Source organism: Theropithecus gelada, chromosome 14 (genome assembly GCF_003255815.1).
Source record: "Theropithecus gelada isolate Dixy chromosome 14, Tgel_1.0, whole genome shotgun sequence".
NCBI lineage: Eukaryota > Metazoa > Chordata > Mammalia > Primates > Cercopithecidae > Theropithecus > Theropithecus gelada.
Window position 1 is genome coordinate 120,957,583 of NC_037682.1, and position 21,481 is coordinate 120,979,063.

General features: G+C 43.3%; 1 protein-coding gene across 1 annotated transcript in view; it reads left to right on the forward strand.

The window, feature by feature from the left end:
* Positions 1-15,632: 15,632 nt before the first annotated feature.
* TMEM45B (transmembrane protein 45B) overlaps positions 15,633-21,481 on the forward strand; it is a 42,082-nt gene continuing 36,233 nt past the window's right edge. The window contains exon 1 of the mRNA XM_025358249.1: positions 15,633-15,744. The gene's annotated coding sequence lies outside the window, so the exon portion shown is untranslated. The remainder of the gene's footprint in view (positions 15,745-21,481) is intronic.

Genomic DNA, 21,481 nt, shown 5'->3' on the forward strand with positions numbered 1-21,481 from the left:
GGGAAGTGCTACACACTTTTAAACAATCAGGCCTCATGAGAGCTCACTCACTATCACAAGAACAGCAAGGGGGAAATTTGCCACCATGATCCAATCACCCCCCACCAAGCCCCTCCTGCAACACTGGAGATTACAATTCAACATGAGATTTGGGTGGGGACACAGAGCCAAACCGTATTATTTCACCCCAACCCCTCCTAAATCTCATGTCCTTGTCACATTTCAAAATCAATCATGCGTTCACATCAGTCCCCGCAAGTCCAAAGTCTTATCTGAAACAAGGCAAGTCCCTTCCACCTATGAGCCTGTAAAATCAAAAATGAGTTAGTTACTTCCAAGATACAATGGGGATACAGGTATTGGGTAAGTGCTCCTGCTCCAAAAGATACAAATTGGCCAAAAGAAAGGAGCTACAGGCCCCATGCAAGTCCAAAACCGAACAGAGACATCATTAAATCTTAGAGCTCCAAAATAATCTCCTTTGACTCCACATCTTACATCCAGGGCACACTAATGGAAGGGGTGGGCTCCCAAGGCCTTAGGCAGCTATGCTCATGTTGGGAACAGGCCCCCCAAAACCTGGCCATAAACAAACTCTCTGCAGCACTGTGACATGTTCATGATGGCCATAACACCCACGCTGGGTGGTTGTGGGTTTACTGGAATGAGGGCAAGGAACGCCTGGCCCACCCAGGGCAGAAAACTGTTTAAAGGCATTTTTAAGCCACAAACTACAGGATGAGCAATCTGTGTCTTAAGGACATGCTCCTGGCTGCAGATAACTAGCCAAACTCATCCCTTTATTTCGGCCCATTCCTTGGTTTCCCATAAGGGATACTTTTAGTTAATCCCGTTTCCCATAAGGGATACTTTAAGTTAGTCTGATATCTATAGAAACAATGCTAATGACTGGCTTGCTGTTAATAAATATGTGGGTAAATCTCTGTTCGGGGCTGTCAGCTCTGAAGGCTGTGAGACCCCCGATTTCCCACTCTATACCTCTATATTTCTGTGTGTGTGTGTCTTTAATTCCTCTAGCACTGCTGGGTTAGGGTCTCCCCAACCAAGCTGATCTCAACATGCTCATGTAACTCTGCAGGGCTCAGCTCCCATAGCTGCTCTCAAGAGCTGCCATTGAGTAGGCCTGCGGCTTTTCCAGGCACACGGTGCAAGCTGTTGGTGGATCTACCATTCTGGGATCTGGAGAATGGTGACTGTCTTCTCACAGCTCCACTAAGCAGTGCCACAGTGGGGACTCTGTGTGGGGGCTCCAACCCCACATTCTCCCTCTGCACTGCCCTAGTAGAGGTTCTCCATGAAGCCTCTGCCCCTGCAGCAGACTTCTGCCTGGACATTCACGCGTTTCTATACATCCTCTGAAATCTAGACAGAGGCTCTCAAACCTCAACTCTTGCCTTCTGTGTACCTGCAAGCCCAATACCACTTGGAAGCCCCCAAGGCTTGGGGCTTGCACCCTCTGCAGCAATGGCCCAAGCTATACTTTGGCCCCTTTAGCCAAAGCTGGAGCTGAAGTGGCTGGGACACACGGCGTCATGTCCCAAGGTTGCACAGAGCAGTGGGGCCCTGGGCCCGGTGCACAAAACCATTTTTCCTCCTAGGCTTCCAGGCCTGTGATGGGAGGGGCTGCCATGAAGGTCTCTGAAGTGTCCTGGAGGCACTTTCCCCGTTGTCTTGGCTATTAACATTTGGCTCCTCTTTACCTATGCACATTTCTGCAGCAGGCTTGAATTTCTCCCAAGAAAATGGGTTTTTCTTTCCTAAAATATGGTCAGGCTGAAAATTTTCCAAACTTTCATGCTCTGCTTCTCTTTTAAATATAAGTTCCCTTTGCTTATGCAAATGAACATAGGCTTTTAGAAACAGTCAGATGACCTCTGAATGCTTTGATGCTTAAAATTTCTTCCACCAGATACCCTAAATCATCTCAAGTTCACAGTTCCTCCCAGTGTGGGTTCGTCGTCTTGCTGACTTCAGGAGTGGAGCTGCAGACCTTCGCAGTGAGTGTTACAGCTCGTAAAGGTAGTACAGACCCAAAGAGTGAACAGCAGCAAGATTTATTGTGAAGAGCAAAAGAACAAAGCTTCCACAGCCTGGAAGGGGACTGCAGTGGGTTGCTGCTGCTGGCTGGGGTGACCAGCTTTTATTTCCTTATTTGGTCCTGCCCACATCCTGCTGATTGGTCCATTTTACAGAGCATTGATTGGTCTGTTTTTATAGAGCACTGATTGGTGTGTTTACAAACCTTTAGCTAGACACAGAGCGCTGATTGGTGCATTTACAAACCTTTAACTAGACAGAAAATTTCCCCAACACCCCACCAGACCAAGAAGCCCAGCCGGTTTCACCTCTCAACAGCACTCCAGCCTGGGTAACAGAGCAAGACTCCCTCTCAGGGAAAAAAAAAAAAAAAAAATGCCAACGAAACAAGTCCAGCATCAGATAGATTCACAGCTGAATTCTATCAGACATGATATCAATCTTACTGAAAATATTCCGAAAGATAAAGAAAGAGGAATGCCTCTAAATCATTCTATGAAGTCAATATCACCCTAATTCCAAAACCAGTTAAGGACATAACCAAAAAAAAGAAAGAAAAGAAAACTACAGACCAATATCCCTGATAAACATAGATGCAAAAATCATCAACAAAATGCTAGCTAACCGAATCCAACAGCATATCAAAGGGATAATACAGGTGGATTTTGGGATCATGGCAGATGGGAGGCAGGACTAGATTGCAGCTACAAACAAGGCAGCATGCAGAGGTTTGCACTGTGATTTTTAGCCCAGATTGACTGGAAGAAAAAACCAGCAATCCTGAGAGGATCCAAAGACCCTCGGAAGGAATCAGACCGCTCCTGCAGGACCGAGGAGACACCCTAAATACTGTGAGTGCCCCAACTGCAGAAGTGGGAAGGGAGACTCTCTCCTTTCCCAAACACACCCCCACTAGAGAAGCTGAAGGTCTGTTTGTGGGAGAAGTTTAACTTTACCTGGAGCTGAGTCAAGTTAGAGAGTTGAGCGAAATACAGGCGTACAGGAAGCACCAGAAAGGCGCTGGGAGCTCCGTGGGTCCCCAAGCAGTCCATTCCTGCCTGACACCACAGGGATCCATCGGGAGGATGGCCAGAGGAGCAGGGGGTAAAACTCCACAGGGAGAAGGAATTCTCTAGCGGAACTCTGTAACAATTTGAAAGGGGCGAGAAGCTTCTTGGCCAGAACTTGGGGGAGGGCATGAATCTGGCGCACAGACTTCACAGGCAGGGGGAAAAACTAAAGCCCTTTTCTTTCACAGTTAGGAGGCAGAAAGCCTCCAATAAGTTTTCAAGTCCATCTCACCCTCTGCCTGGAAACAGACTCAGGGCTGTTGTGGGAGGCACAGTGGGAATGAGAGTGGCCCTTCGGTTTACATGGGAGCTGGATGAGGCCTGTGACTGCTGGCTTCCCCCCATTCCCCGGACAACCAGCATGACTGAGCAGAGGGAGCCACAATCCTCCTAGGTACACAGCTCCAATGACCTGGGAATCTCACTCCCATCCCCCACAGCAGCCACAGCAAGACCCGCCCAAGGAGAGTCTCAGCTCATCACGCCAAGCCTCGCCTACACCTGATGGTCCTTTCCAATCCACCCTAGTAGCAGAAGATAAAGGGAATTTAATCTTGGGAGTTCCAGGGTCCCGCCCACCACAGTCCCTCCCCACACTACTACAGCTGATGCTTTCTGGAAAATGCCACCTCCTGGCAGGAGGCCAACCAGCACAAAAATAGAGCATTAAACCATCGGGGCTAAGGACCTTAACGGAGTCCACTGCATCCTCCACCACCTCCACTGGAACAGGTGCTGGTATCCACAGCTGAGAGACCCATAGACGGTTCACATCACAGGACTGTGTGCAGACAACACCCAGTACCAGTCTGGAACCGGGTAGACTCGCTGGGTGGCTAGACCCAGAAGAGAGACAATAATTACTGCAGTTTGGCTCACAGGAAGCCACATCCACAGGAAAAGGGGGCGAGCACTACATCAAGGGAACACCCCATGGGAGAAAAAAGTCTGAACAACAGCCTTCAGCCCTAGACCTTCCCTCTGATAGAGCCTACCCAAATAAGAAGGAACCAGAAAACCAACCCTGGTAATATGACAAAACAAGGTACGCTTTGACACCCCCCAAAAATCACACTAGTTCACCAGTAATGGATCCAAATCAAGAAGAAATCTCTGATTTACCTGAAAAAGAACTTAGGAGGTTTGTTATTAAGCTAATCAGAGAGGATCAGAGAAAGGCAAATCCCAGTGCAAGGAAATCCAAAAAATGATACAAGAAGTGAAGGGAGAAATATTCAAGGAAATAGATAACTTAAAGAAAAAGCAGTCAAAAATTCAGGAAATTTTGGACACACTTTTAGAAATGTGAAATGCTCTGGAAAATCTCAGCAACAGAATTGAACAAGTAGAAGAAAAAAATTCAGAGCTCAAAGACAAGATCTTTGAATTAACCCAATCCATCAAAGTCAAAAAAAAGAGAGTAAGAAAATATAAACAAAGCCTCCAAGAAGTCTGAGATTATGTTAAATGACCAAATGACCAAACCTAAGAATAATCAGTGCTCCCCTGAGGAAGAAGACAATTCTAAAAGCTTGGAAAACTTATTTGGGGAAATAGTTGAGGAAAACTTCCCTAGCCTTGCTAAAGACCTAGACGTGCAAATACAAGAAGCACAAAAAACACCAGGGAAATTCATCACAAAAACATCTTTATCTAGGCATATTGTCATCAGGTTATCCAAAGTTAAGACAAAGGAAAGAATCTTAAGAGCTGTGAGATGGAAGCACCAGGTTGCCTATTAAGGAAAACCTATCAGATTAACAGCAGATTTCTCAGAAGAAACCCTACAAGCTAGAAGGGATCGGGACCCTATCTTCGGCCTCCTCAAACAAAATGATTGCCAAGAATTTTGTAGCCAGCAAAACTAATCATCATATATGAAGAAAAGATACAGTCATTTTCAGACAAACAAATGCTGAGAGAATTCACCATTACCAAACCACCACTACATGAACTGCTAAAAGAAGCTCTAAATCTTTAAACAAATCCTGGAAACACATCCAAACAGAACCTCTTTAAAGCATAAATCACGCAGGACCTATAAAACAAAAATACAAGCTAAAAAGCAAAAACAAAGTACTGAGGCAACAAAGAGCATGATGAATGCAATGGTACCTCACATTTCAATACTGACATTGAATGTAAATGGCCTATATATGCTACACTTAAAAAATACAGAACCACAGAATGGGTAAGAACTCACCAACCAACTATCTGCTGCATTCAGGAGACTCACCTAACACATAAAGACTCACATAAACTTAAAGTAAAGGGCTGGGAAAAGGCATTTCTTGCAAAGCAAATGGGCACCAAAAGCAAGCAGGGGTAGCTATTCTTACATCAGGCAAAAAAACTTTAAAGCAACAGCAGTTAAGAACATTATATAATGATAAAAGGTCTTGTCCAACAGAAAAATATCACAATCCTAAACATATATGCACCTAACACTGGAGTTCCCAAATTTATAAAACAATTACTACTAGACCTAAGAAATGAGATAGATAGCAACACAATAATAGTGGGGGACACTTCAGTACTCCACTGACAGCACTAAACCGGTCATCAAGACAGAAAGTCAACAAAGAAACAATGGATTTAAACTATACCTTGGGACAAATTCACTTAACAGATATATATAGAACATTGCATCCAACAACCGCAGAATACACATTCTATTCAACAACACATGGAACTTTCTCCAAGATAAACCATGTGATAGGCCATAACACAAGCCTCAATAAATTTAAGAAAGTTGAAATTACATCAAGCACTCTCTCAGACCACAGTGGAATAAAACTAGAAATCAACTCCAAAAGGAACATTCAAAACCAAGCAAATACATGGAAATTAAATAACCTGCTCCTGAATGAGAATTGGGTCAAAAACAAAATCAAGATGGAAATTTAAAAATTCTTTGAACTGAATGACAATAATGACACAACCTGTCGAAACTCTAGGATACAGCTAAGGTGGTGCTAAGAGGAAAGTTCATAGCCCTGAACACCTACATCAAAAAGTCTGAAAGAGCACAAATAGACAATCTAAGGTCACACCTCAAGGAACTAGCGAAACAAGAACAAATCAAACTGAAACCCAGCAGAAAAAAGGAAATAACGAAGATCAGAGCAGACTAAATGAAACTGCAACAACAAACAAAAAAAAAGATAAATGAAACAAGAAACTGGTTTGTTGAAAAGATAAAATAAAATTGATAGACCATTAAGCAAAATTAACCGAGAAAAGAAGAAAATCCAAATAACCTCACTAAGAAACAAAACAGGATATACTACAATTGACACCACTGAAATACAAAAGATCATTCAAGGCTACTATCAACACCTTTACACACATAAGCTAGAAAACCTAGGAGAAAGGGATAAATTCCTGGAAAAATACAACTCTCCTAACTTATATCAGAAAGAATTAGATACCCTGAACACACCAATACAAGCAGTGAGATTGAAATGGTAATTTTAAAATTATCAACAAAAAAAAGTCCAGGACCAGACGGATTCATAGGAGAATTCTACCAGATATTCAAAGAAGTGGTACCAATCCTTTTGACACAATTCCACAAGATAAAGGAAAAAGGAACCCTCCATAATTCATTCTGTGAAGCCAGCATTACCCTAATGCCAAAACCAGGAAAGGGCACAATCAACAAAGAAAACTACAGATCAATATCCTTGATGAACACAGATGCTAAAATCCTTAACAAAATACTAGCTCACTGAATCCAACAACATATCAAAAAGATAATCCACCAGGATCAAGTGGGTTTCATACCAAGGATGCAAGGACCATTTAACCATATACAGGTCAATAAATGTCATACTCCACATAAACAAAATTAACAACAAAAATCACACAATCATCTCGATAGATGCAGAAAAAAAAAGGATTCAACAAAATCCAGCATCACTTTATGATTACAACGCTCAGCAATATCAGCATACAAGGGACATACCTCAATGTAATAAAAGCCATCTATGACAAACCCACAGCCAATATAATACTGAATGGGGAGAAGTTGAAAGCATTCTCTCTGAGAACGGGAACAAGACAAGGATGCCCACTCTCACCACTCCTCTTCAACACAGTACTGGAAGTCCTAGCCAGAGCAATCAGACAAGAGAATGATATAAAGGGCATCCAAATTAGTAAAGAGGAAGTCAAACTGTCACTGTTTGCTGATGTTATGATTGTTTGCCTTGAAAACCCTAAAGACTCCTCCAGAAAGCTCCTAGAACTGATAAAAGAATTCAGCAAAGTTTTTGGACACAAGATTAATGTACATAAATCATAGCTCTTCTATACACCAACAGTGACCAAGCGGAGAATCAAATCAAGAACTCAACCCCTTTTACAACAGCTGCCAAAAAAAAAAAAAAAAAACAAAACACTTTAGGAATATACCTAACAAAGGAGTCAAAAGGCCTCTACAAGGAAAACAAAAAAACACTGCTGAAAGAAATCATAGATGACACCAACAAATGGAAACACATCCCACGCTCATGAACAGGTAGGATCAATATTGTGAAAGTGACCATACTACCAAAAGTAATTACAAATTCAGCGTAATCCCCATCAAAATACCACTATCATTCTTCACAGAACTAGAAAAAAAATTCTAAAATTCATATGGAACCAAAAAAAAGCCCACATAACCAAAACAAGACTAAACAAAAAGAACAAACCTGGAGGCATCACACTACCTGATTTCAAACTATACTATAAGGCCATAGTCACCAAAACAGCATGATACTGGCATAAAAATAGGCACATAGACCAATTGAACAGAATAGAAAACCCAGGAATAAACCCAAATACTTAGGGCCAACTGATCTTTGACAAAGCATGCAACAACACAAAGTGGGGAAAGGACACCCTATTCAACAAATGATGCTGGGATAATTGGCAAGCCACATGTAGGATAATTAAACTGGATCCTCATCTCTCATCTTATACAAAAATCAACTCAAGATGGATCATGGACTTTAAGACTTGAAACTATAAAAATTATAGAAGATAACACTGGAAAAACCATCCTAGACATTGGCTTAGGCAAGGATTTCATTACCAAGAACCCAAAAGCAAATGCAGTAAAAACAAAGATAAATAGCTGGGACCTAATTAAACTAAAGAGCTTTTGCACCACAAAAGGAACAGTCAGCAGAGTAAACAACCTACAGAGTGCTAGAAAACCTTCACAATCTACACATCTGACAAAGGGGCTAATATCCAGAATCTACAACAAACTCAAACAAATCAGTAAGAAAAAAATAGCCACGCACAGTGGCTCACACCTGTAATCCCAGCACTTTGAGAGGCCGAGTCAGGTGGATCACGAGGTCAGGAGATCGAGATTACCCTGGCTAACATGGTGAAACCCCGTATCTACTAAAAATACTTTTTTTTAATTAGCTGGGCGTGGTGGCGGGCACCTGTAGTCCCAGCTACTCGAGAAACTGATGCAGGAGAATGGCGTGAGCCCGGCAGGCAGAGCTTGCAGTGAGCCGCTGCACTCCAGCCTGGGTGACAGAGCGAGGCTCCATCTCAAAAAAAAAAAAAAATACAAAATGAGCCAGGCGTGGTGGCAGGTGCCTGTAATCCCAGCTACTTGGGAGGCTGAGGCAGGAGAATCACTTAAACCTGGGAGGCGGAGGTTGCAGTGAGCCAAGATCTCACCATTGCACTCCAGCCTGGGCAGCAAGAACAAGACTCTGTCTCAAAAAACAAACAAACAAACAATCCCATCAAAAAGTGGGCTAAGGACATGAATAGACAAATCTCAAAAGAAGATATACAAATGTCCAACAAACATATTTAAAAATGCTCAACACCACTAATGGTGAGGGAAATGCAAATCAAAACCACAATGAGATACCACCTCACTCCTGCAAGAATGGCCATAATCAAAAAAACAGCAGTAGACGTTGGCGTGGATGCAGTGAACCAGGAACACTTCCACACTGCTGGTGGGAATGTATACTACTACAGCCACTATGGAAACAGTGTGGAGATTCCTTAAAGAACTAAAAGGGGAATTATCATTTGATCTGGCAATCCCACTAGTAGGTATCTACCCAGAGGAAAAGAAGTCATTATTTGAAAAATATACTTGCACATGCATGTTTACAGCAGCACAATTTACAATTGCAAAATTGTGGAACCAACCCAAATGCTGATCAATCAATGAGTGGATTAAAAAAAAACTGATACATATATATGTATGGAATACTACACAGCCATGAAAAGGAATGAATTAACAGCATTTGCAGTGACCTGGATGAAACTGGAGATTAATATTCTAAGTGAAGTAACTAAGGAATGGAAAACCAAACATCTTATGTTCTCACTGATATGTGGAAGTTAGCTATGAGGATGTAAAGGCAAAGAATGATACACAATGGACTGTGGGGTCTTGGGGAGAAAAGTAGGAGGGGGTCAAGGGATAAAAGACTACAAATATGGTGCAGTGTATACTGCTCGGGTGATGACTGCACCAAAATCTCACAAATCACCACTAAACAACTTACTCATGTAACCAAATACCACCAGTACCCCAATAACTTAAGAAAAAAAAATTTTAAAGATAATACAGCAGTAGCCAAGTGGGTTTCATACCAGGGATGCAGGGATATATAAGTCAATAAAAGTAATATATCCAGTAAACAAAATTAAAAACAAAAATCACATTATTATCCCAATCAATGCTGAAAAAGCATTTGACAAAATTCAGCATCGCTTTATGATTAAAACCCTCAGAAAAATTGACATAGAAGGGATATATCTCAAGATAATGCTATCTATGACAAACCGACGGCCAACATCATACTGAACAGGGAAAAGGTGAAAGCATTCCCCCTGAGAACTGGAACAAGCCAAGGATGCTCACTTTCACCACTTCATTCAACATAGTACTGGAAGTCCTAGCCAAAGCAAGCAGACATGAGAGAGAAAGAAAGAAAGGGCATCCAAATCAGTAAAGAGGAAGTCAAACTTGCAGTTCACTGATAAGATTGTATACCGAGAAAACTCTCAAGACTCATCCAAAAGGCTTCTAGATTGGATAAGTGAATTGGGTAAAGTTTCAGAATACAAAATAAATGTTCACAAGTCAGTAACACCACTAAATACCAACAATGACCAAGCTAAGAAACAAATCAAGAACGCAATCCCTTTTACAACAGCTGCAATATATATAGAGAAAACTGTTGTGTGTGTGTGCATATATATATATACACACATATATAAAATCATAAAGCATTGCTTTATGATTAAAACCCTCAGAAAAATTGGCATGGAAGGGACATACCTCAAGGTAATAAAAACTATCTAAGACATATATATAAAACCAAGGAGATGAAAGACCTCTACAAGGAAAACTACGAAACACTGCTGAAAGAAGTCACTGATGACAAACAAATGGAAACACATCCCATGCTCATGGATGGGTAGAATCAATATTGTGAAAATGACCATACTGTCAAAAGCAATCTACATATTCAGTGCAATTCCTATCAAAGTACCATCATTCTTCACAGAATTAGAAAAAAAAACAATTCTAAAATTCATATGGAACCAAAAAGGACCCCACATAGCCAAAGCAAGACTAAGCAAAACGAAACAAAAAAAAATCTGGAGACATCACATTAACTGACTTCAAACTATCCTGCAAGATTTAAACCAGTACCAAAACAGCATGTTACCAATATAAAAATAGGCGCATAGACCAATGGAAGAGAATAGAGAACCCAGAAATAAAGCCAAATACTTACAACCAACTGATCTTCAACAAAGAAAACAAAAATACAAAGTGGGGAAGGGGCACCCTATTCAACAAATAGTGGTGGGATAACTGGCAAGCCACATACAGAAGAATGAAACTGGATCCTCATCTCTCACCTCATACAAACATCAACTCAAGATGGATCAAAGACTTACACATAAGACCTGAAACCATAAAAACTTTACAAGATAACACTGGAAAAAACTCTTCTAGACATTGACTTAGGCAAAAATTTCAAGACCAAAAACCCAAAAGCAAAACTAACAAAAGCAAAAATAGATATGACCTAATTAAACACTTCGGCACAGCAAAAGAAATACTCAAGCAGTGTAAACAGACACCTCACCGAATGGGAGAAAATATTCGCAAACTATGCATCCTACAAAGGACTAATATCCAGAATCTACAAGGAACTCAAATCAGCAAGAAAAAAAGAAATAATCCCATCAAAAAGTGGGCAAAGAACATGAATAGACAGTTCTCAAAAGATATACAAATGACTAACAAACACGTGGGGAAAAAAATGCTCAACATCACTAATTATCAGGGAAATGCAAATTAAAACCACAATGAAATACCACCTTACTTCTGCAAGACTGGCCATAATTTAAAAAGTCAAAAAATAGTAGATGTTTGCAAGATTGTGATGAAAAGGGCACTTTTACACTGATAGTGGGAATATAAACTACTACATCCACTGTGGAAAACTTTATGGAGACTCCTTAAAGAACTAAAAGTAAAACTACCATTTGATCCAGTAGTCCCACTGTTGAGTATCTACCCAGAGGAAAAGAAGTCATTATATGAGCCACTTGCATCTGCATGTTTATAGGAGAATTCACAATTGCAAAAATTTGGAACCAGCCTAAATGCCCCTTGACCAACAAGTGGATAAAGAAAATGTGATATATTTACACCATGGAATATTACTCAGCCATAAAAAGGAATGAAATAACGGCATTTGCAGCAATTTGTATGGAATTGGAGACCATTATTCCAAGTGAAGTAACTCAGGAATGGAAAACCAAACATCGTATGTTCTCACTTATAGGGGGAGCTAAGCTATGAGGACGCAAAAGCATAAGAATGATATAATAGGCCAGGCATGGTGGCCCACACCTGTAATCCCAGCACTTTGGAAGGCTGAGGCAGGCAGATCACGAAGTCAGAAGATTGAGACCATCCTGGTTAACATAATGAAGCCCCATTTCTACTAAAAATACAAAAAATTAGCCGTTGTGGCACGCGCCTGTAGTCCCAGTTACTCGGGAGCCTGAGGCAGGAGAATGGCTTGAACCTGGGAGACGGAAGTTGCAGTAAGCCGAGACTGCACCACTGAACTCCAGCCAGGGCAACAGAGCAAGACTCTGTCTCAAAAAAAAAAAAAAAAGAAAGAAAAAAAGAAAGAAAGAAAAAGATTAAATGGACTTTGGGGACTCGGGGAAAGAGGGAGGAGGGTGAGGAATAAAAAACTACACATTGGGTACAGTGTACACTGCTCAGGTGATGAGTACACAAAAATCTCAGAAATCATCACTGAAAAACTTACCCATATAACAAAAAATGACCTGTTCCCCAAAAACTATTGAAATTTTTTAAAATGTAAACATTAGCCACGCATGTTGATGCACACCTATAGTCCCAGCTACTTAGGAAGCTGTGGCAGGAGTATCTCTTGAGCTTGGGAAGTCAAGGCTGCAGTGACCTATGATTGCACCACTGAACTTCATCCTGGGCAACAAAGTGAGACCCTGTCTCTCACACACACACACACACACACACACACAAAATTAAAAACTGGTTTTGTTCTGGCACCTGGTTATTATAATTTGAGGCAGAAATAATTTTGTTTACATTTTTTAATATTAAGAAGCATCTCAGCCGGGCGAGGTGGCTCACACCTGTAATCCCAGCACTTTAGGAGGCCGAGGTGGGCAGATCACCTGAGGTCAGGAGTTCAAGACCAGTCTGACAAACATGGAGAAACCCCGAGTCTACTAAAAATACAAAACTAGTAGGGCGTGGTGGCGCATGCCTGTCATGCCAGCTACTCAGGAGGCTGAGGCAGAAGAATTGCTTGAACCCAGGAGGCCAAGGTTGTGGTGAGCCGAGATTGCACCATTGCACTCCAGCCTGGGCAACAAAGACAAAACTCCGTCTCAAAAAAAAAAGAAAAAGAAAAGGAAAGAAAAAAGCATCTCTACCCACCAGTTAACTATACAATTAAGAGGTCACACCTTTGTTTCATCATAAGCAAGGTAAATATTACTAAAGAACATACCTGTCCATAAAAGGGACCTGGTGACAGAGGACAGCCTCTCCCAGGGTAACAGGCATCCAGGACTCCACTCTATCAACGATTTCTAAAACAATGGGTGTGAACAAGTGCTAGGATACGTGTGATTAACTTCCCGAGCTGATGGCAAATTTAAAAGATGCCCTCCCAGCTCCTGCCTGCGTGCCGCACATCCTCCAAGGTGCATGACTCCATTATCCTTTTAACTGATGGCACTACCTCTTGGCCATTACCACCTCCCAAGAGATCCCATTCACTCTTTTTTACCAGGGAAAGACCTGCTCCAGTTAATGCCTTATCCTTCACAGTGATTTTGACTTTACAGGAAGGGAGAGCCATTTGGTCAAGAGGCTTGCCCGTTGGATCCTGTGTGCTTCTGCACTGCTAATGTGTATCTGTGGCCCTGCTTTAAAACCCAAATACAAACACCTCTGCCATGAAGCCGTTCCTGATTGCCAGTACCCTCAACAGTGGAATAAGCTGTCAGGCATCTTAGAGATCTAGACCCGTGGTTCTCAATCCCGACTTCCCCAGGCCTCCTGAGCAGTTTTTAATAGGTGCATCAGCCCTGGATTCTTAACAGTAGGTCTGAGAGGGGGAGTTACCGCTTGCGTTCTTTTAATATTGTGCACAGGGTTGATGGGCAACACACACACAGAGTGCAGAACCATTCCACGAGACCAACCTCCTAGTGTGTCCGGAATTGGTTCCTTCCGGGGAGTTCTTGGTCTGGCTTTCAAGAACGAAGCTGCGGACCCTCGCGATGAGTATTACAGTTCTTAACAATGGTGTGTCCGGAGTTTGTTCGTTCAGATGTTCAGATGTGTCCGGAGTTTCTTCCTTCTGGTGGGTTCACGGTCTTGCATGACTTCAGGAGTGAAGCCGCAAACCTTCGCAGCCAGTGTTACAGCTCTTAAAGGTGGCATCCGGAGTTGTTCGTTCCTCCCAGTGGGTTCACGGCCTTGCCGACTGCAGGGCTGAAGTCACAGACCTTTGCAGTGAGTCTTAGAGCTCTTAAAGATGGTGTGTCCGAAGTTGTTTGTTCCTCCCCGGGGGTTCATGGTTTCGCTGACTTCAGGAGTAAAGCTGCAGACCTTCGCATTGAGTGTTAGGGCTCTTAAAGGTGGAGCTTCCAGATTTGTTCTTGCCTGCGGGTTCGTGGTTTCGCTAGCGCTGGCTTCAAGAGTGAAGCTGCAGACCTTCCCGCTGAGTTTTACAGCTCACAAACGTAACGCAAACCCAAAAGTTGGCAGCAGTAAGATTTATTGCGAAGAGCAAGGAACAAACCTTCCACAACATGTAACAAGACCCAAGCAGCTTGCCACTGTTGGCGCATGCGGCCAGTTTTTATTCCCTTATTTGGCCCCGCCCACATCAGGTGGTCTATTTTACAGAGCGCTGATTGGTCTATTTTACAGAGTGCTGGTTGGTCCATTTTACAGAGTGCTGACTGGTCCATTTTTACAGAGTGCTGATTGGTCCATTTTTACAGAGTGCTGATTGGTGTGTTTACAAACCTCTAGCTAGACACAGAACGCTCATTGGTGCATTTACAATCCTTTAGCTAGACAGAAAAGTTCTCCAGGTCCCCACTGGATTAGCTAGACACAGAGCACTGATTAGTGCATTTTTACAGAGTGTTGACTGGTGTGTTTACAAACCTTTAGCTAGACACAGAGTGCTGATTGGTGTGTTTACAATCCTTTAGCTAAACAGAAAAGTTCTCCAAGTCCCCATCCTACCCAGAAGCCCAGCCAGCTTCACCTCTCAGTAGCTTATACAAGAGGATACTGCTGCGACAGCACAATACCACAAAGAAAGTCATGCCTCCTCAGCAGGAAGCCCCGTTCTCCGGGACAGGAACTTTGTCTCCTTCTTAATCGGCACCTAGAACTGTGCCCACCTGTCAGATCTGCTATCAGATTGGAACATGGCAGATTTGCTGAACGAATGAAAGAATGAATGAATGAATGAAGTGACACTCAAAGTTAGCCACCAAACTTAAACTAGGAAAACTGGGTTGTGGACCCTGATGGACGGTTGGCGCCTTCTTCCTTTGCTGGACGGTGATCTGTAGCTGTTTCTCTGGGTGTGTTCGTAGTAGTTGCCTGGCTTGGTAACAAACACTCTTCAGAGCCACAGCCTCTGCTCGGGATCCTCGCCGCCTCCCAGGCCCTGCGATCTCTTTGCATCCCAGGAGGTCACGGTTGGTTGCAGTCCTCCTGGGTGACTCAGGAACCAGCCCCTCCTGAAGCATACAGCTTAGGGAGTTCCTGGGGCCAGAGACATCTCCAGGGGAAAGTCAAGGGCCTGGAGGAAGTGCGGACCTGACGACAGAGGCCCCGCACGCTGGCCGGGACCGGGAAGGGCGGTCAAGGGTGGAAAGCGGCTGGCTGCTGCCAGGCCTGGAGGAGTGGAGCGGGGCGGGGCGCAGCGGGGCGGGGCGGGCCTGGAGCTGCACCTGCTTCTGGGCGGACGCACTTGGCGTGCGGCGCGGGCTGCAGACGGCTGCGAGGCGCTGGGCACAGGTCAGACGTCCGTACCCGCAGGGGGCTGGAACCTGGAGGAGGGCTCGAAGGGAGAGAGGGCCCCGCCAAGGAGCGGGGCTGTGATGGAGAGGGGGTTCTGACTCGCAGGGGACCTGCGGGGGAGGGGACGCGGACAGGGAGGGGCTACGGACTGGGAGGGGTTCTGGGACAGGGTTGGAGGCTCCGCTAGGGCAGGACGGGAGGGGATGGAGGGCCCTGGTGTCGCGGAAGCCCACCTGGGGCCCCCTCCGGGCTTCAGAACTGGTGCGCACACTACTCCCACCGCCCCCAAGTGCCTCTGTCCGGCTGGCCGCGGCCCTGGAATGAATATTCCTCGGTCCCCCGCGAGTCAGGTCTGCCGCGTTGCCGGGTGAGGGGAAGGTGTGAAGCCCCCGACCTCCGTCTGCCCCGTGAGTCCGGGGACGCGCGCCCCTGGGGATGCCATCTGGCCCCTGGGCTGTGTCCAGTCACAGCTCACATAGCTCTGGGCACTGGTACCCCAACTGCCTTTCCTTGTTAGCTGCGATACACAAATATACACGAGCCAGATCCTTTCCTGAGGCCAGGAAGCCTGGAATCTAATAACGCGGCGGTGGATAAAGTCCCTCGAGCCAGCGCTTAGCTTCCGCTAATGGAACCAGGGATAGAAGAGGATGTCAGGTGCAGTGGGGGAGAAATTTGCGGGGGTGGCTCTGTCTAGGGCCAGAGAAACAACCTCTGAAACTTTGATCCAGTCCTAGAGGGAAGAAAGATGTGAGTTTCAGCCAGGGAAACCTAGCACTTTAAGAAATAGAAACCCTTTCAAAATTTGAGGGCAGGTAGCTCTCCTAAAAGTTGCAGAAATGGCCACTTCTTTCACGTTCTCTGCCGCTTTCTCCTCCCGCGCCTTTTTGTCTCCTAGGGTCGCATAGCCTTCCGAACAGACCTGCCTACAGCATTTTACCTGCAATTTTACACTCATTGTAATAGGAAGGATGGCTTATTGTTCATGAGAAACGTGTACTGTTTTTAACCGGATGTGTAATATCTTCAGTGTAACCTGGATGTTGTGCAGTGGGGAGTTATGGAAAGAATCGGGACACATGGTTAGGTAGGGGCCCAGTAGCGTCACGCTTAGCTCTTCGTGACTGTGAGCTTCTTGATTTAATAAGGATATTGGCTCCCTCTGTTCCTGGGGTTTCTGGGAAAAGATATGGAAAAGATATGGAAGTGATACGAAGGTTTTATTGCATATGGCCCACTGATTTTACAAGCGGAGGTGCCTGAGATAAGCAGAAGGTGAGGCATGACCTCTGGCTGTGCATTATTTGTTATGATATTACAGGAGCCAAGCATTCCATTTCCTTCTTTTTAGAGAGCTTTGATTTCCTCTCACATCTTCATGAAGATGGAAACAGTGTCCCAACTTACTTATCCTCAGGCCACACCTGTTCCCATTTATTCCATGAGTTCCTCCCACACCCTTCTGGTCGGTGTTGGTTGTGATGGCCGAGGCAAAGCTATTGAATCTCACATTTGGCACCAGTTATTCCTGTTTCTCATCTCCCCCGTACCTTCAGTTAAACATCAGCTGCCATACTTAACTGTTCAAAGTACAGATGTTACCTGTGTTGGGTGTAATCAAAAGATTATCTCTTTTCCTCAAACGTAAAATGGGTGAGGACAGTTTCACCACACATAGAGTCACTCCCCTAGTCAAAGTCCTTGCTATTACAAAACTTTTTATTGTAATAGAATTGAAGTCACTAGTGTGTCATCAACTAATGGCTATTATATATTATAGACACATTCCATATTTGTTTCTATAGACAGGTCATAAGACAAACACTAGATTATTCCCAGTATGAGACCACACTGAATATGAACAATTAGAGGCCACAGGTGAGTGCTGTCCTCCTCACACTTTCTTTGAACTCTTAAGCTTCTACACTTTTAACCAGCCAGCCCTCTCCTCGAAACCTTCACTGAGGCTAGAAACAAACACAAAGAGACTATACGAATTTTAGCGAATTTTGTCTCTCTTTTCTGTTCTCTTGTGTAAAAATTAAATGACCACAAGCTACACCACTGGAGGAAAAAGGAAAGTCAAAAGGTGTATCAGCCTCCTGTATGTGATGCAGAGTTCAACTGAATATAGCAAGGTACACACCCGCGTTCTCCTTGCCAGGACTTAGATATCCTAAGCCATTATCTTGCTGGTTGTTGAAATCATAATGAGGCTTTACAGAGCACAAGGTGATGTTTGTAAACAGCACTGTTCAGGGAAGATAAGAATCCGCATTTCAAAAACAAGGAGATGGAAACAGAGATATTGTGTATGTGGTCCAGGGTTCGTCAGTAATTCAATGGCAGAGCCAGAACTTAAACCAGCATTCCTTCCAGAATGCCACAGCTGCCTCTGGAGTGGTTTTCGTTGTTCTTGTTGAATTTTGTGATGGAAGATTGTGATTTGTTTTTCTTGAACACTTAATATGTTTTCTGACTTGAATTGTTAGAATCTAAACTTAGAAACTCTCTTGTTTGGTATATCTCACGCCCAGCTTTGTTCCATATAATTACAAAAATATCTTAGAGCTGGGTATAATCTTAAAGATTGTCAAGTCCAATCTTGTGGTTTTTCAAGAAGAAAATTGGATTCAAGAAAAATAAAGCAAGTACCTCATGTTGCTTCCCCAAATCTACTTCATTGAAGAATTGGAGCTACAAACAATGTTCAGATTATTGCTCCTTCTGTCATGTGGTCCCTTGAGAATTTGCCAAATGTATAAATCCAGTGACTGACTTCGATGTACTTTTTTGGTTTGAGGTCTGTGACAGCAAACATAACCTCCCTCAAATGCCTATGGACCTTCTAACTGTAGCCGTTATTATAGTGGCTAAAGACACAGAGCTTTACTTGTCTTATTCCTAGCACAGTGCCCTTAGCAGGCATACATAAAATGTGGTCAGATAAATATGTCAGATAAACATCTGAAAAAGTGTGAGATGTCATTAGAAGTTCATTCAGCTACAAGAACAGAAAACCCTGCTACAGCAGCTTAAACAAGTAAGGAGTTTGTTTTTCTCAGAGAACGAGAAGTCTGGAGGTGAGAAGGCTGGGGCTGGGAAAGGGGTTCCGATGTGAACGTCATCTGAGACAGGTTCCTTCTGTCTTCCCGCACCACCCTCCTTAGCATGGTGCTTTCATCCCCACTTCCCCAAGCTGCAGCACAAAGACGGCAGAGGCATGTGCCAGTAGAGTCTTGTCTTGTCTTGTCTTTTCTGTTTTCTTTTCTTTTCTTTTCTTTCTCTCTCTCTTTCTCTCTCTCTCTCTGTCTCTGTCTCTTTCTTTCTTTCAAGACGGAGTCTCACTCAATGGCACGATCTCTGCTCACTAAAACCTCCGCTTCCCAGGTTCAAGTGATTCTTCTGCCTCAACCTCTGAGTAGCTGGGATTACAGACATGTGCCACCATGCCCAGCTAAGTTTTGTATTTTTAGTAGAGATGGGGTTTCACCATGTTGATCAGGCTGGTCTTGAACTCTTGACCTCGTGATCTGCCCCCTCAGCCTGCCAAAGTGCTGGGATTACAGGTGTGAGCCACCGCGCCTGGCCTGTCCTTCTTTATAATAAATAATAATAATAACAGTTTTTCTGGTAGCCCACCCCAAAAGACTTCTTACATGTCATTGGTCAGAACCATGTCACATACATACTGTTAACGGTAAGGGAAATTGAGAGAATCTAGTGTTTTAGATGGACACGTTGCCAATACATCAAAATAAGAATTTTGGGCCGGGCACAGTGGCTCACACCTGTAAATCCAGCACTTTGGGAGGTCAAGGCAGGTAGATCACCTGAGGTCAGGAGTTCAAGACCAGCCTGGCCAACCTGGTGAAACCCCATCTCTACTAAAAACACAAAAAATCAGCCGGGCGTGCTGGCAGGCGCCTATAGTCCCAGCTACTCAGGAGGCTGAGGCAGGAGAATCGCTTGAACCCAGGAGGCAGAGGTTGCAGTGAGCCGAGATCATGCCACTTGCACTCCAGCCTGGGCAACAAGAGCAAAACTCCGTCTCAAAAAATAATAATAATAACAAAATAGGAATTTTGTTAATAAGGCAGGGGAGAGAATGAACATTGGGTAGGCAGCCAGCAGTGTCTGCCATAGTGTGTTTGATGAGTCATAGATCCTGTCTCTAAATAGATTATTTGTTTTGGTTTTTTGTTTGTTTTACTACAGTTTGTTTTGCAGTGGGTCTAGGGGAACTTTTTTAAATGGTAGAGTGCAAGGACCACTCTGAGAACTGCTAATTATGTAGGTCTGGGCTGTGTCTATACATCTCCATTACGGACTGGCACGTCAGGTCATCTGAGGGCAGGTGGTTGCGGGAATACATTTTGAGAAACACCGAATGTCGGATAGTTTAGCAGAAGCGCTTTCATTTTATTTCTGTTAGCTTTTTGCCTCACTCCTCTTGAGGAGTATTACTTTCTTTTTTAATTTTCTACTTTGGTCAACATAAATCAATGTATAATCTTAGAAGTCATTCGTTGTAGAAGGTTTTTACTGAGTTTATACTGAATACATAACCCTAGCGGCAATTACTTCAATGCTTTGGGTTGTGTTTTTCTGATATTAACATATCCTAAATAATATGCAAATACTGGCCATTTCTTCTTCTCTTTTCCAGTTCTGGATGACATCTATTGACATCCTACCAGAAAGGATGAGGGGTTTAGCTCCTTTACACCCCCACCCTCCCTCTCACCTTTACATCCCTTTCTTTTAAGTTCCCAATATGGTTATATCCTAAATTTCTGATATGTCAGTGTTTGGCGTTTACATGATCATGACCATGTATATATTATTCCCAACTAAGGCATGTGATACACCATGATCTTTACATTTCCCTTCTTGACCAGTCTTTTCTCCCTCCCCCTGGAACAGGGTGTAGGAATTGCTACGTTTTCTTTAGTTGTTTAGTTGTTTGAGAAGTCATCACCAAGGAGACATTTTCTGGAGCCAAGGAAACTCATGGGGGCCCTCTGAGTGCTGCTAATTGCATGGAGCTGTTGAGTGGGGAAGAAAAAGCAGGCCGCCCTCAAGAAGCATTTGGGGTAAATTTTCTAAGCACATCTGAAAAGCAAGAGTCTAGAACCTCCACGGTCCCTGTCTGTTGTGATTTATTTTCTCATTCTAAATACATATGCACTTTTTTTTTTCTATCTAGGCCATCTCTTGTGGAATACATATGTACTTTCATACCCAATTATGTACAGTTTTTGTAATTTTACACCTTTTTCTTGAAGAAGGCTCCCAAAAGTGTCTAAGATTCAGGCCCCATAAGATGCAGTTGCTTTTTGAGCTTGTGCCCATTTAAGATGTCACTTTTCTTCCTTCACACTTGATTGCTGGTTTGGCTGGGTATGGGACATTAATTAGAAATCATTTCCTGTCCCAATTTTGAAAACATCGCTCTACTTTCATATGGTGCTGTTGAGAAGCTGATGTCATTCTAATTCCTGATCCTTTGTATTTCGTTTGAATCTCTGGGCATTTGTAGGGTTTTCTTTATTGCTGATATTCTGATATTTCATGATGTTGTTCTTTAATGTTGGGGTGGGGTTTTTTGGCGGAGGGGAAACAGGGAGGTATTGGTCACTGTCTTAGGTATTTTATAGGCCTTTTCAATCCAAAAATTACATTCTTCAGTTCTTTTTTTTTTTTTTTTTTTTTTTTTTTTTTTTTTTTTTTT